This window comes from Neoarius graeffei, chromosome 4 (assembly GCF_027579695.1).
Source record: "Neoarius graeffei isolate fNeoGra1 chromosome 4, fNeoGra1.pri, whole genome shotgun sequence".
Taxonomy (NCBI): domain Eukaryota; kingdom Metazoa; phylum Chordata; class Actinopteri; order Siluriformes; family Ariidae; genus Neoarius; species Neoarius graeffei.
Window position 1 is genome coordinate 37,352,872 of NC_083572.1, and position 11,737 is coordinate 37,364,608.

An 11,737-nucleotide genomic window follows, 5' to 3' on the forward strand; every position below is an offset into this window, starting at 1 on the left:
TCTGCAACTCTCAGCGTGATAACCTGCTCTGTGTTCCTACTACTCTGACTCCTGAAGATATTCTGTTCCGTCTGACTCTGTCTGCTCTCCAGCCCCGGTAACCTGATCTGCCTTCTGTCCTGTCGACTCTGCCTCTTGCCTGCCTCTCCTGTACCTTCGCCTGATCTCCAGCTCACCCAGCGCTGCTGCTCGCCTGCCTCTCCACCTGCCTGGTGTGAGCAGCCCTGCCTGGAGCCCTACTCTTCTGCCCTGGTAACCTGACCCTGCATTTCTGTCCCCTTTCTTGCTACCTGATTTGTGACTCTGTGTTCCAGCCTGCTCTCTATCTCCTGCCTGCTGAGGGACTGCTTGCTGGGAGACTGCCTGAAACCCAAGAGCTGTCAGCCTACAGCCACACCTCTCTGACTACGCCTGATCTCAGCTGCTAAGCAGGGTGGGGCCTGGTCAGTACTTGGATGGGAGACCTCAGATGTCACCACCACGCTCCCACCAGCCATCCCTGCCGCTCAGTCCTCCTGCCACTGAACTTCACACACACATTCTCCCAACTCCCTTTTCCCCTGTTATTAATAAACTGTGGTTCGAGTGCATTTGATCTCTTCTCCTGTCCGGTCTTTGACAGAACGACCTGACATGGAGTCAGCGCCTGAACCCTCTGCCCTAGACCGGCTGCAGTGCACCGAAGATCTCAGTTGGATGTCTGCCGACATTGCAGCCCTGATCCAGCTTGGTCATCAGCAACAACGACTGGACCAAGCACTCCAGCTGCTCACTGCCGTAGCACCCCCTGCTCTTCTGAGTCAATCACCGCTGCCCCTCGTTGCATCAGCCCCTGTCATACCCGCTGCTGATGTGCCAGCTCCGGGAGGTGCTCCTGCTGCACTCGATGCCCCGGAACCCAAGGTCGGCAGTCCGGAGTGTTTTGATGGTGACCCCTCCCAAGTCCATGCTTTCCTGACCAGCTGCCGGTTGCTGTTCGACCTGCAGCCCAGAACCTTCGCGGCGAAGGTGGCCTTCGTCATCACTCGTCTGACTGGCCGTGCCCACCTGTGGGGGACTGCTGAGTATGAACGCCGGACACCGGTGTGTGCCTCCTTCTCCCTGTTTGCAGCGGAGATGACTAAGGTCTTTGACCTGGGCTCATCGTCAATAGAGGCATCCGGAGGACTGATGAGTATTCGCCAAGGCAGACGAACAGTGGCTGACTACTCGATCGATTTCCGGACCTTGGCCCGGCGCAGCAAGTGGAACATGCAGGTGCTGGTGGATGCCTTTCTGCACAGCCTGGCCGACTACATGAAGGATGAATTGGTCTAGTACGAACAACCATCGACACTCGATGAGGCCATTGCCCTGGCCATCCGCATTGACCGCCGGGTCCAGACCCGTCGACGAGAGAGGGTCAGCCAGTCACCAGCACATGGAGTAACCCAGCCCCTTCTACATCTCCTTCTGATTCTCCGCTGAGCCTTCTGGACCAGTCAGAGCTCATGAAGATTGGCCGTGCTTCCCTCAGCCCAGCAGAGCGCCAGCGTCGGATCACCTCCAATCTGTGCCTGTACTGTGGGGGTGACTGTCACCGTGATGGCTCTTGCCCAGTAAAAGCCCGAGATCACCAGACATAGGAGGGACCCAGCTGAGCTCAATGACCATCCATTCCTCCACCAGCCAGAAACCTATGCTCCAAGTTTGTCTTCGTCTGTTGGATTCCACCCACACCCTGGCCGCCCTGGTTGACTCTGGCGCCGAGACTAACATCATGGACACCGAGCTTGCGTCCCAGTTGGGTCTGCAAAGCCATCACTTATCCTCTCCCGTTCCAGCCAGGGCGCTGGATGGCCATCTCCTTGGCACCGTCACCCGCCTCACTGCCCCTGTTCCGATGACTCTGTCAGGCAACCACCACGAAACCATCCAGTTTCACCTGCTCTGTTCCCCCGGCCAACCTCTCATCCTGGGCTATCCATGGCTCCGCCAGCACAGTCCTCACCTCGACTGGGCCACTGGAGCGATAAGAGAATGGGGCAAGGACTGCCACCGGACCTGCTTACGAGCCGCCACTCTACACCCCCGTACTCCACCTGCCGGCTCTGCCCCCAACCTCACTAATGTCCCAGTGTGTTATCACAGCCTTCGGGAGGTATTCAGCAAAGCCAAGGCCACTTACTTGCCTCCTCACCGGCCCTACAACTGCGCCATTGATCTCCTCCCAGGCACTGCACCACCCAAGGGCCGTCTCTACTCTCTGTCTGCCCCGGAAAGGAAGGCGATGGAGGACTACATCAGTGACTCTCTGGCTGCCGGCCTCATCCGTCCATCCTCCTCTCCCGCCGGCGCTGGGTTCTTCTTCGTGGGAAAGAAGGATGGATCCCTGCGCCCCTGCATCGATTACAGGGGTCTCAACGACATCACCGTCAAGAACCGATACCCTCTCCCACTGCTCACCTCCGCCTTCGAGCTGCTCCAGGGAGCCACGGTCTTCACCAAACTCGATCTCCGGAATGCCTACCACCTGGTTCGGATAAAGGAGGGAGACGAGTGGAAGACCGCGTTCAACACCCCCACCGGTCATTATGAATATCGGGTGATGCCGTTTGGCCTTACCAATGCGCCAGCGGTATTCCAGGCTCTGGTGAATGATGTCCTGCGAGATATGTTGAACAAGTTCGTGTTCATTTTCCTCGACGACATCCTGATCTTCTCCCAAACCCTGTCTGAACACGCCCAGCATGTCCAGCAAGTGCTCCGTCGTCTCCTTGAAAACTCCCTCTTCATCAAGGCGGAGAAGTGTGAGTTTCATGCCAAGTCTGTGGGGTTCCTGGGGTACATCGTGGCAGAGGGGAGCATCCAGATGGACCCTGCCAAAGTCCCAGCAGTGACTTCATGGCCAGTACCAGAGAGCAGGAAGAAGCTTCAGCAGTTCCTAGGCTTCGCAAATTTCTACAGGAAATTCATTCGTAATTACAGCACCATTGCGTCACCCCTCACCGCCTTGACCAGCACCAAACAGCCCTTCACCTGGACTCCGGCTGCCAACAAAGCCTTTGCCACCCTCAAGGCTCAGTTCACCACTGCTCCCGTCCTCCGGATGCCAGATGCGGAGCAGCAATTCATTGTAGAGGTGGACGCCTCGGATGTGGGAGTCGAGGCAGTGCTCTCACAGAGGTCAGCGGATGACAACAAACTCCACCCCTGTGCGTTCTTCTCCCGCCGGCTATCGCCAGCCTAACGCAATTACGACATAGGCAACCGGGAACTGCTGACAGTCAAGCTCGCCCTGGAGGAGTGGCATCACTGGCTGGAGGGGTGCGTAGTCCCATTCCTGGTCTGGACAGACCATAAGAATCTGGAATACATCCGCACCGCCAAACGACTCAACCCGACAGGCCCGCTGGGCTCTCTTTTTCACCAGATTCAATTTCACCCTTTCGTGCCGGCCCGGATCTCGCAACACCAAGCCTGACGCACTCTCCCGCCAGTTTCAGAAGGATGATGCCTCCTCCAAGGATCTGGCTCCCATCCTACCTGACCCCTGTATCGTTGCTGCTCTGACCTGGGACATCGAAGAACGAGTGCGGGAAGCCCTCCGTGACCAACCCAGCCCCAGTGCATGCCCCGCTAGTCGCCTCTTTGTTCCTGAAGACCTGCGATCCCAGGTTATACAATGGGGACACGACTCCCGTCTAGCCTGCCACCCTGGTTCCACTCGCACCTACCACCTGCTCACCCAACGGTTCTGGTGGCCTACTATGAGCAGGGATGTGCGAGACTTCGTCCGAGCCTGCCCTACCTGTAATCAAAATAAGTCCTCCAGCCGGCCTCCTGCCGGTTTGCTCCAGCCTCTGCCTGTGCCAATGCGACCCTGGTCCCACATTTCCCTGGATTTTGTTACGGGTCTGCCCCCTTCTAACAGGATGACAGTCATACTCACCATTGTGGACCACTTTAGCAAGATGGCACACTTTGTTCCCCTCCCAAAACTACCATCGGCCAAAGAGACCACCCAGATTGTCCTGCAGCATGTCTTCCGCATCCATGGGCTGCCCAAGGACATCATTTCGGACCGGGGGCCACAATTCGCCTCCTCTTTCTGGAAGGAGTTCTGTCACCTACTCGGGGCCACCGCCAGCCTCACCTCCGGATTCCGACCCCAGTCCAACAGCCAGTCAGAGCGGACTAACCAGGAGTTGGAGAAGGCACTTCGGTGCATGGCGTCACGCAACCCTAGGGCCTGGTGCGAGCACCTGCTGTGGGTGGAATACTCTCACAACTCCCTCACCAGCTCAGCCACTGGGCTGTCCCCATTCCACTGCGTGTATGGCTACCAACACCCCCTGTTCCCCAACCAGGAGGGAGCCTGCCCGGCTGCCCTCACCTATGCACGCCGATGCCGCCGCACCTGGTCTCAAGCCCGCGCTGCACTCCTCAAGTCAGTCACCAGCTACTCTACTGGAGCCAACCGGCGGAGGACGCCTGCGCCCACCTACCAGGTGGGCCAGAAGGTGTGGTTATCAGCCAAGGACCTGCCCCTCCAGGTGGAGTCTCGTAAGCTGGCACCTCGGTTCGTCAGACCATTCCCAATCCAGAGGATAATCAGCCAGTCTGCTGTCCAGCTCCGACTGCCTAAGTCAATGAGAGTGCACCCCACCTTCCACGTCTCTAAGATTAAGCCAGTGCACAAGAGCCCGTTGGTCCCAGCTGCACCTTCTCCTCCTCCTCGTCTCATCAATGGTGGCCCGGTCTACTCCATCCGGTGACTGCTGAAGTCACGGCGCAGGGGCAGGGGCCTCCAATACCTGGTGGATTGGGAGGGCTATGGTCCTGAGGAGAGGATGTGGGTCCCTGCTGGGAGAATCGTAGACCGTACCCTCATCAGCACCTTTCATCGCCTGCATCCGGACCAGCCAGCCAACCGGAGGGGTCGACCAAAGGGTCCTTATCGGAATGACGATGCACCAACCACTACTGTCCCTGAGTCTGATTCTGAACCAGATCCTGAGGCCTTGGACATTGACTGGTCAGAGGAGTTCTGACCCTCCACCGGTATTCCCCCTCCTCCCGCCCGTCTTTGTGGATCTGTGGCTAGGGACTTCTGGAGCCGTCCCTTGAGGGGGGGGTTCTGTCATGGTCCTACCTGTGGGCTTCTCTCTTCAGGTAACATCTCCACTCAGCATTACCGGCCACACCCGCACTCACTTCCTCTTATTTACTTTCAGTGATTGTCATTGGCTGTTGCCGATCACCTGCTTTCCCCCTGTGTGTATTTATACTGCAGTTCTCCCAAGCTTCTGTGTCATATTGTCTGCAACTCTCAGCGTGATAACCTGCTCTGTGTTCCTACTACTCTGACTCCTGAAGATATTCTGTTCCGTCTGACTCTGTCTGCTCTCCAGCCCCGGTAACCTGATCTGCCTTCTGTCCTGTCGACTCTGCCTCTTGCCTGCCTCTCCTGTAGCTTCGCCTGATCTCCAGCTCACCCAGCCCTGCTGCTTGCCTGCCTCTCCACCTGCCTGGTGTGAGCAGCCCTGCCTGGAGCCCTACTCTTCTGCCCTGGTAACCTGACCCTGCATTTCTGTCCCCTTTCTTGTTACCTGATTTGTGACTCTGTGTTCCAGCCTGCTCTCTATCTCCTGCCTGCTGAGGGACTGCTTGCTGGGAGACTGCCTGAAACCCAAGAGCTGTCAGCCTACAGCCACACCTCTCTGACTATGCCTGATCCTGTCTGATCTCAGCTGCTAAGCAGGGTGGGGCCTGGTCAGTACTTGGATGGGAGACCTCAGATGTCACCACCACGCTCCCACCAGCCATCCCTGCCTCTCAGTCTTCCTGCCACTGAACTTCACACACACATTCTCCCTTTTCCCCTGTTATTAATAAACTGTGGTTCGAGTGCATTTGATCTCTTCTCCTGTCTGGTCTTTGACAGAAGGGGAGAAAATGCCAAACAGTATTGAGGGTTTTGAAAGCAACAGGACCAGTTATAAGGTTGTAATGGATGATTAAAACCAGAAGGTGGAAGTAATGCAACATAATGGATGCCAACTGCTGTAAAACCCCAAAGCAGCAGCAGATCTCATCTCATTATCTCTAGCCACTTTATCCTTCTACAGAGTTGCAGGCAAGTTGGAGCCTATCCCAGCTGACTACAGGCGAAAGACGGGGTACACCTTGGACAAGTCGCCAGGTCATCACAGGGCAGACACAGACAACCATTCACATTCACACCTATGGTCAATTTAGAGTCACCAGTTAACCTAACCTGCATGTCTTTGGACTGTGGGGGAAACCGGAGCACTCGGAGGAAACACACGCGGACATGGGGAGAACATGCAAACTCCGCACAGAAAGGCCCTCGCCAGCCATGGGGCTTGAACTCGGACCTTCTTGCTGTGAGGCGACAGCACTAACCGCTACACCACTGTGCTGCCCGCAGCAGAAGGTAAATAATAATAATAATAGACTGCTCCTTGTAGGGGCAAATGTTGTGACATGGGAGTATGGACGGGGAAAGGTAGGATAGGAAGAAAGGAGCCATGGTGGAAAAGAGGATTAAGCTAAAAATCAAGCAAGTGAGGAAAGATGTCAGCAGGCTAGAAAGAGTGATATCAGGAGACACGTCAGTGAAGGAAATAATTCGTCAGCTTGAGAACAAATATAGATTGAGCAGAAAAGGCCGGAAAGTCATGTTGGAAGAGCTAAAGCAAAGCTTAAGTGTGCAGGCTACAAAACTCAGACGGTACAAGGAGAGAATGAAATGATAGCATCAGAACAGGTTCTTTGAGTCTAATCAGAAGTGCCTTTATAAGGAAATGGATGGAATTGATAGAGGGGATGATGGGACACCAAACCCGGAAGAGAGCAAGCATTTCTGGAATGATGTTTGGGGAAAGAGAGTGTCTTTCATAATGAAGAATCTGAATGACTTAAGGAGCTAGAGGAAGAGCTTGCTCATATTGAAAAACAAAGCAGCATCAAGATCAAGTACAACCCCGATTCCAAAAAAGTTGGGACAAAGTACAAATTGTAAATAAAAATGGAATGCAATGATGTGGAAGTTTCAAAATTCCATATTTTATTCAGAATAGAACATAGATGACATATCAAATGTTTAAACTGAGAAAATGTATCATTTAAAGAGAAAAATTAGGTGATTTTAAATTTCATGACAACAACACATCTCAAAAAAGTTGGGACAAGGCTATGTTTACCACTGTGAGACATCCCCTTTTCTCTTTATAACAGTCTGTAAGCATCTGGGGACTGAGGAGACAAGTTGCTCAAGTTTAGGGACAGGAATGTTAACCCATTCTTGTCTAATGTAGGATTCTAGTTGCTCAACTGTCTTAGGTCTTTTTTGTCGTATCTTCCGTTTTATGATGCGCCAAATGTTTTCTATGGGTGAAAGATCTGGACTGCAGCCTGGCCAGTTCAGTACCCGGACCCTTCTTCTACGCAGCCATGATGCTGTAATTGATGCAGTATGTGGTTTGGCATTGTCATGTTGGCAAATGCAAGGTCTTCCCTGAAAGAGACATCGTCTGGATGGGAGCATATGTTGCTCTAGAACCTGGATATACCTTTCAGCATTGATGGTGTCTTTCCAGATGTGTAAGCTGCCCATGCCACACGCACTAATGCAACCCCATACCATCAGAGATGCAGGCTTCTGAACTGAGCGCTGATAACAACTTGGGTCGTCCTTCTCCTCTTTAGTCCGAATGACACGGCGTCCCTGATTTCCATAAAGAACTTCAAATTTTGATTCGTCTGACCACAGAACAGTTTTCCACTTTGCCACAGTCCATTTTAAATGAGCCTTGGCCCAGAGAAGACGTCTGCGCTTCTGGATCGTGTTTAGATACGGCTTCTTCTTTGAACTATAGAGTTTTAGCTGGCAACGGCGGATGGCACGGTGAATTGTGTTCACAGATAATGTTCTCTGGAAATATTCCTGAGCCCATTTTGTGATTTCCAATACAGAAGCATGCCTGTATGTGATGCAGTGCCATTTAAGGGCCCGAAGATCACGGGCACCCAGTATGGTTTTCCGGCCTTGACCCTTACGCACAGAGATTCTTCCAGATTCTCTGAATCTGTTGATGATATTATGCACTGTAGATGATGATATGTTCAAACTCTTTGCAATTTTACACTGTCGAACTCCTTTCTGATATTGCTCCACTATTTGTCGGCGCAGAATTAGGGGGATTGGTGATCCTCTTCCCATCTTTACTTCTGAGAGCCGCTGCCACTCCAAGATGTTCTTTTTATACCCAGTCATGTTAATGACCTATTGCCAATTGACCTAATGAGTTGCAATTTGGTCCTCCAGCTGTTCCTTTTTTGTACCTTTAACTTTTCCAGCCTCTTATTGCCCCTGTCCCAACTTTTTTGAGATGTGTTGCTGTCATGAAATTTCAAATGAGCCAATATTTGGCATGAAATTTCAAAATGTCTCACTTTCGACATTTGATATGTTGTCTATGTTCTATTGTGAATACAATATCAGTTTTTGAGATTTGTAAATTATTGCATTCCGTTTTTATTTACAATTTGTACTTTGTCCCAACTTTTTTGGAATCGGGGTTGTATGATATGGTCTTAAAACAGTCCAAGAAAATAGCAAATTGGAAGGCTCATTAATTCCTGGCTCATTAAATGTCTATCCCTTTTTGGAGCTGCTGACAACTTGAGAGCACTTTTTAAAACAGAACTGATAGTCGGTAGACAAGTGCTTGGAGAAGTAAACATCGAAAGGGGAATCTTTCAGGGAGACAGTTTTTTTGCCCCTTCTCTTTATCATGGCATTGATCCCTTTAACCTTGGTTCTCGGGAAAATGAAGGTCGGGTATGATCTTGGCAAAGAAGAAAGAATTATTAATCACCTTCTCCATATGGATGATCTCAAAATGCATGGCAAGACTGAAAATCAGGTGGGCAGCCTGGTGCAATCAGTCTGAATCATTAGCAGAGATATCAGTATGGAGTTTGGCATTTCAAAATGTGCAACCTGTACTATGAAAAGAGGCAAGGTCACCCGCACTGAGGGTATTGACCTACCAGTCAAAGGAAGCATTACACCACTGGATGAGGAAAGTGAGGGGTACAAGTATCTCTGTTTCCTGGAAGCAGATGATATTAAGCATGCTGAGACAAAGGAGGTTGTGAAGAAAGAATACTTTTGTAGAGTTAGAAAGATTCTGAAGTAAAAACTAAATGGTGGAAACACAATCACAGCCATCAATTCAAGGGCAGTGTCTGTGGTGAGGTACGGTGCCGGAATTATCAAGTGGACCAAGGCTGAACTACAGGAGATGGACAGGAAAACACGCAAGCTGCTGACTGTTTACTGATCCCTTCATCCACAAGCAGACATGGACAGGATCTACAGTGGTGCTTGAAAGTTTGTGAACCCTTTAGAATTTTCTATATTTCTGCATAAATATGACCTAAAACATCATCAGATTTTCACACAAGTCCTAAAAGTAAATAAAGAGAACCCAGTTAAACAAATGAGACAAAAATATTATACTTGGTCATTTATTTATTGAGGAAAATGATCCAATATTACATATCTGTGAGTGGCAAAAGTATGTGAACCTTTGCTTTCAGTATCTGGTGTGACCCCCTTGTGCAGCAATAACTGCAACTAAACGTTTGTGGTAACTGTTGATCAGTCCTGCACACCGGCTTGGAGGAATTTTAGCCCGTTCCTCCATACAGAACAGCTTCAACTCTGGGATGTTGGTGGGTTTCCTCACATGAATTGCTTGTTTCAGGTCCTTCCACAACATTTTGATTGGATTAAGGTCAGGACTTTGACTTGGCCATTCCAAAACATTAACTTTATTCTTCTTTAACCATTCTTTGGTAGAATGACTTGTGTGCTTAGGGTCGTTGTCTTGCTGCATGACCCACCTTCTCTTGAGATTCAGTTCATGGACAGATGTCCTGACATTTTCCTTTCGAATTTGCTGGTATAATTCAGAATTCATTGTTCCATCAATGATGGCAAGCTGTCCTGGCCCAGATGTAGTAAAACAGGCCCAAACCATAATACTACCACCACCATGTTTCACAGATGGGATAAGGTTCTTATGCTGGAATGCAGTGTTTTCCTTTCTCCAAACATAACGCTTATCATTTAAACCAAAAAGTTCTATTTTGGTCTCATCCGTCCACAAAACATTTTTCCAACAGCCTTCTGGCTTGTCCACGTGATCTTTTGCAAACTGCAGATGAGCAGCAATGTTCTTTTTGGAGAGCAGTGGCTTTCTCCTTGCAACTCTGCCATGCACACCATTGTTGTTCAGTGTTCTCCTGATGGTGGACTCATGAACATTAACATTAGCCAATGTGAGAGAGGTCTTCAGTTGCTTAAAAGTTACCCTGGGGTCCTTTGTGACCTTGCCAACTATTACACGCCTCGCTCTTGGAGTGATCTTTGTTGGTCGACCACTCCTGGGGAGGGTAACAATGGTCTTGAATTTCCTCCATTTGTACACAATCTGTCTGACTGTGGATTGGTGGAGTCCAAACTCTTTAGAGATGGTTTTGTAACCTTTTCCAGCCTGAGGAGCACCAACAACGCTTTTTCTGAGGTTCTCAGAAATCTCCTTTGCTCGTGCCATGATACACTTCCACAAACATGTGTTGTGAAGATCAGACTTTGATAGATCCCTGTTCTTTAAATAAAACAGGGTGCCCACTCACTCCTGATTGTCATCTCACTGATTGAAAACACCCGACTCTAATTTCACCTTCAAATTAACTGCTAATCCTAGAGGTTCACATACTTTTGCCACTCACTGATATGTAATATTGGATCATTTTCCTCAATAAATAAACGACCAGATATAATATTTTTGTCTCATTTGTTTAACTGGGTTCTCTTTATCTACTTTTAGGACTTATGTGAAAATCTGATGATGTTTTAGGTCATATTTATGCAGAAACATAGAAAATTCTAAAGGGTTCACAAACTTTCAAGCACCACTGTACATGTCTAGAAAGGATGGAGGCAGAGGGCTTCTAAACATAGAAGACACCATGTATGCAGATTGAGAGCCTCCGTCAGTATCTTGAAAACAGCAAAGAAGCAGCTTTCAAGGCAGTGGTAAAGGAGCAGGTCCTGAAATGGAATGCAGAATTTAGCAGTATGAAAACTTCATGTGAGGAGAGAAAGAAGAGACTATTAGAGAAGCCTCTCCACAGTCAGTTCTTCAAAGACACAGAGGACATAGAAGACCAACAGCAGATATTGAGGTGGCTTCATCGAGGGAAACTGAAGAAAGAAACGGAAGGGTTGATCATGGCCGCTCAGGACCAAGCTCTCAGAACCAACATCATCAGGTCAACCATAGACAAGCAAGAGTGTGAAGACTCTGTGGTCAGAGAAAGGAGACCACAGAGTCTTCACATTCTTGTGTGAAAGTGCCGCAAAGTTAAGGGAATCCCTGTGGTCACTGGAGCCTTGGGTACAGCACCAGCTGGACTAATGAGAGGACTTAGGACTTTGGAAATGCTTCCCTTGCTGGACCTCCTACAGAAAGTGTGCCTGCTCAGGACCGCAAGAATCTTACGTAAGGTCTTGAGTACCTAGCTGGGGTGATGCGTGGAAGTGGGTTGAGGAGTGACAAAACTGTGAGCAAGCCTGACACCTAAGATCATGGGATGTGATCAGATGTTTCTGAAGGCTTCCAGCGCACCAAATGCACTGTGATGTTCTTTGTAATAA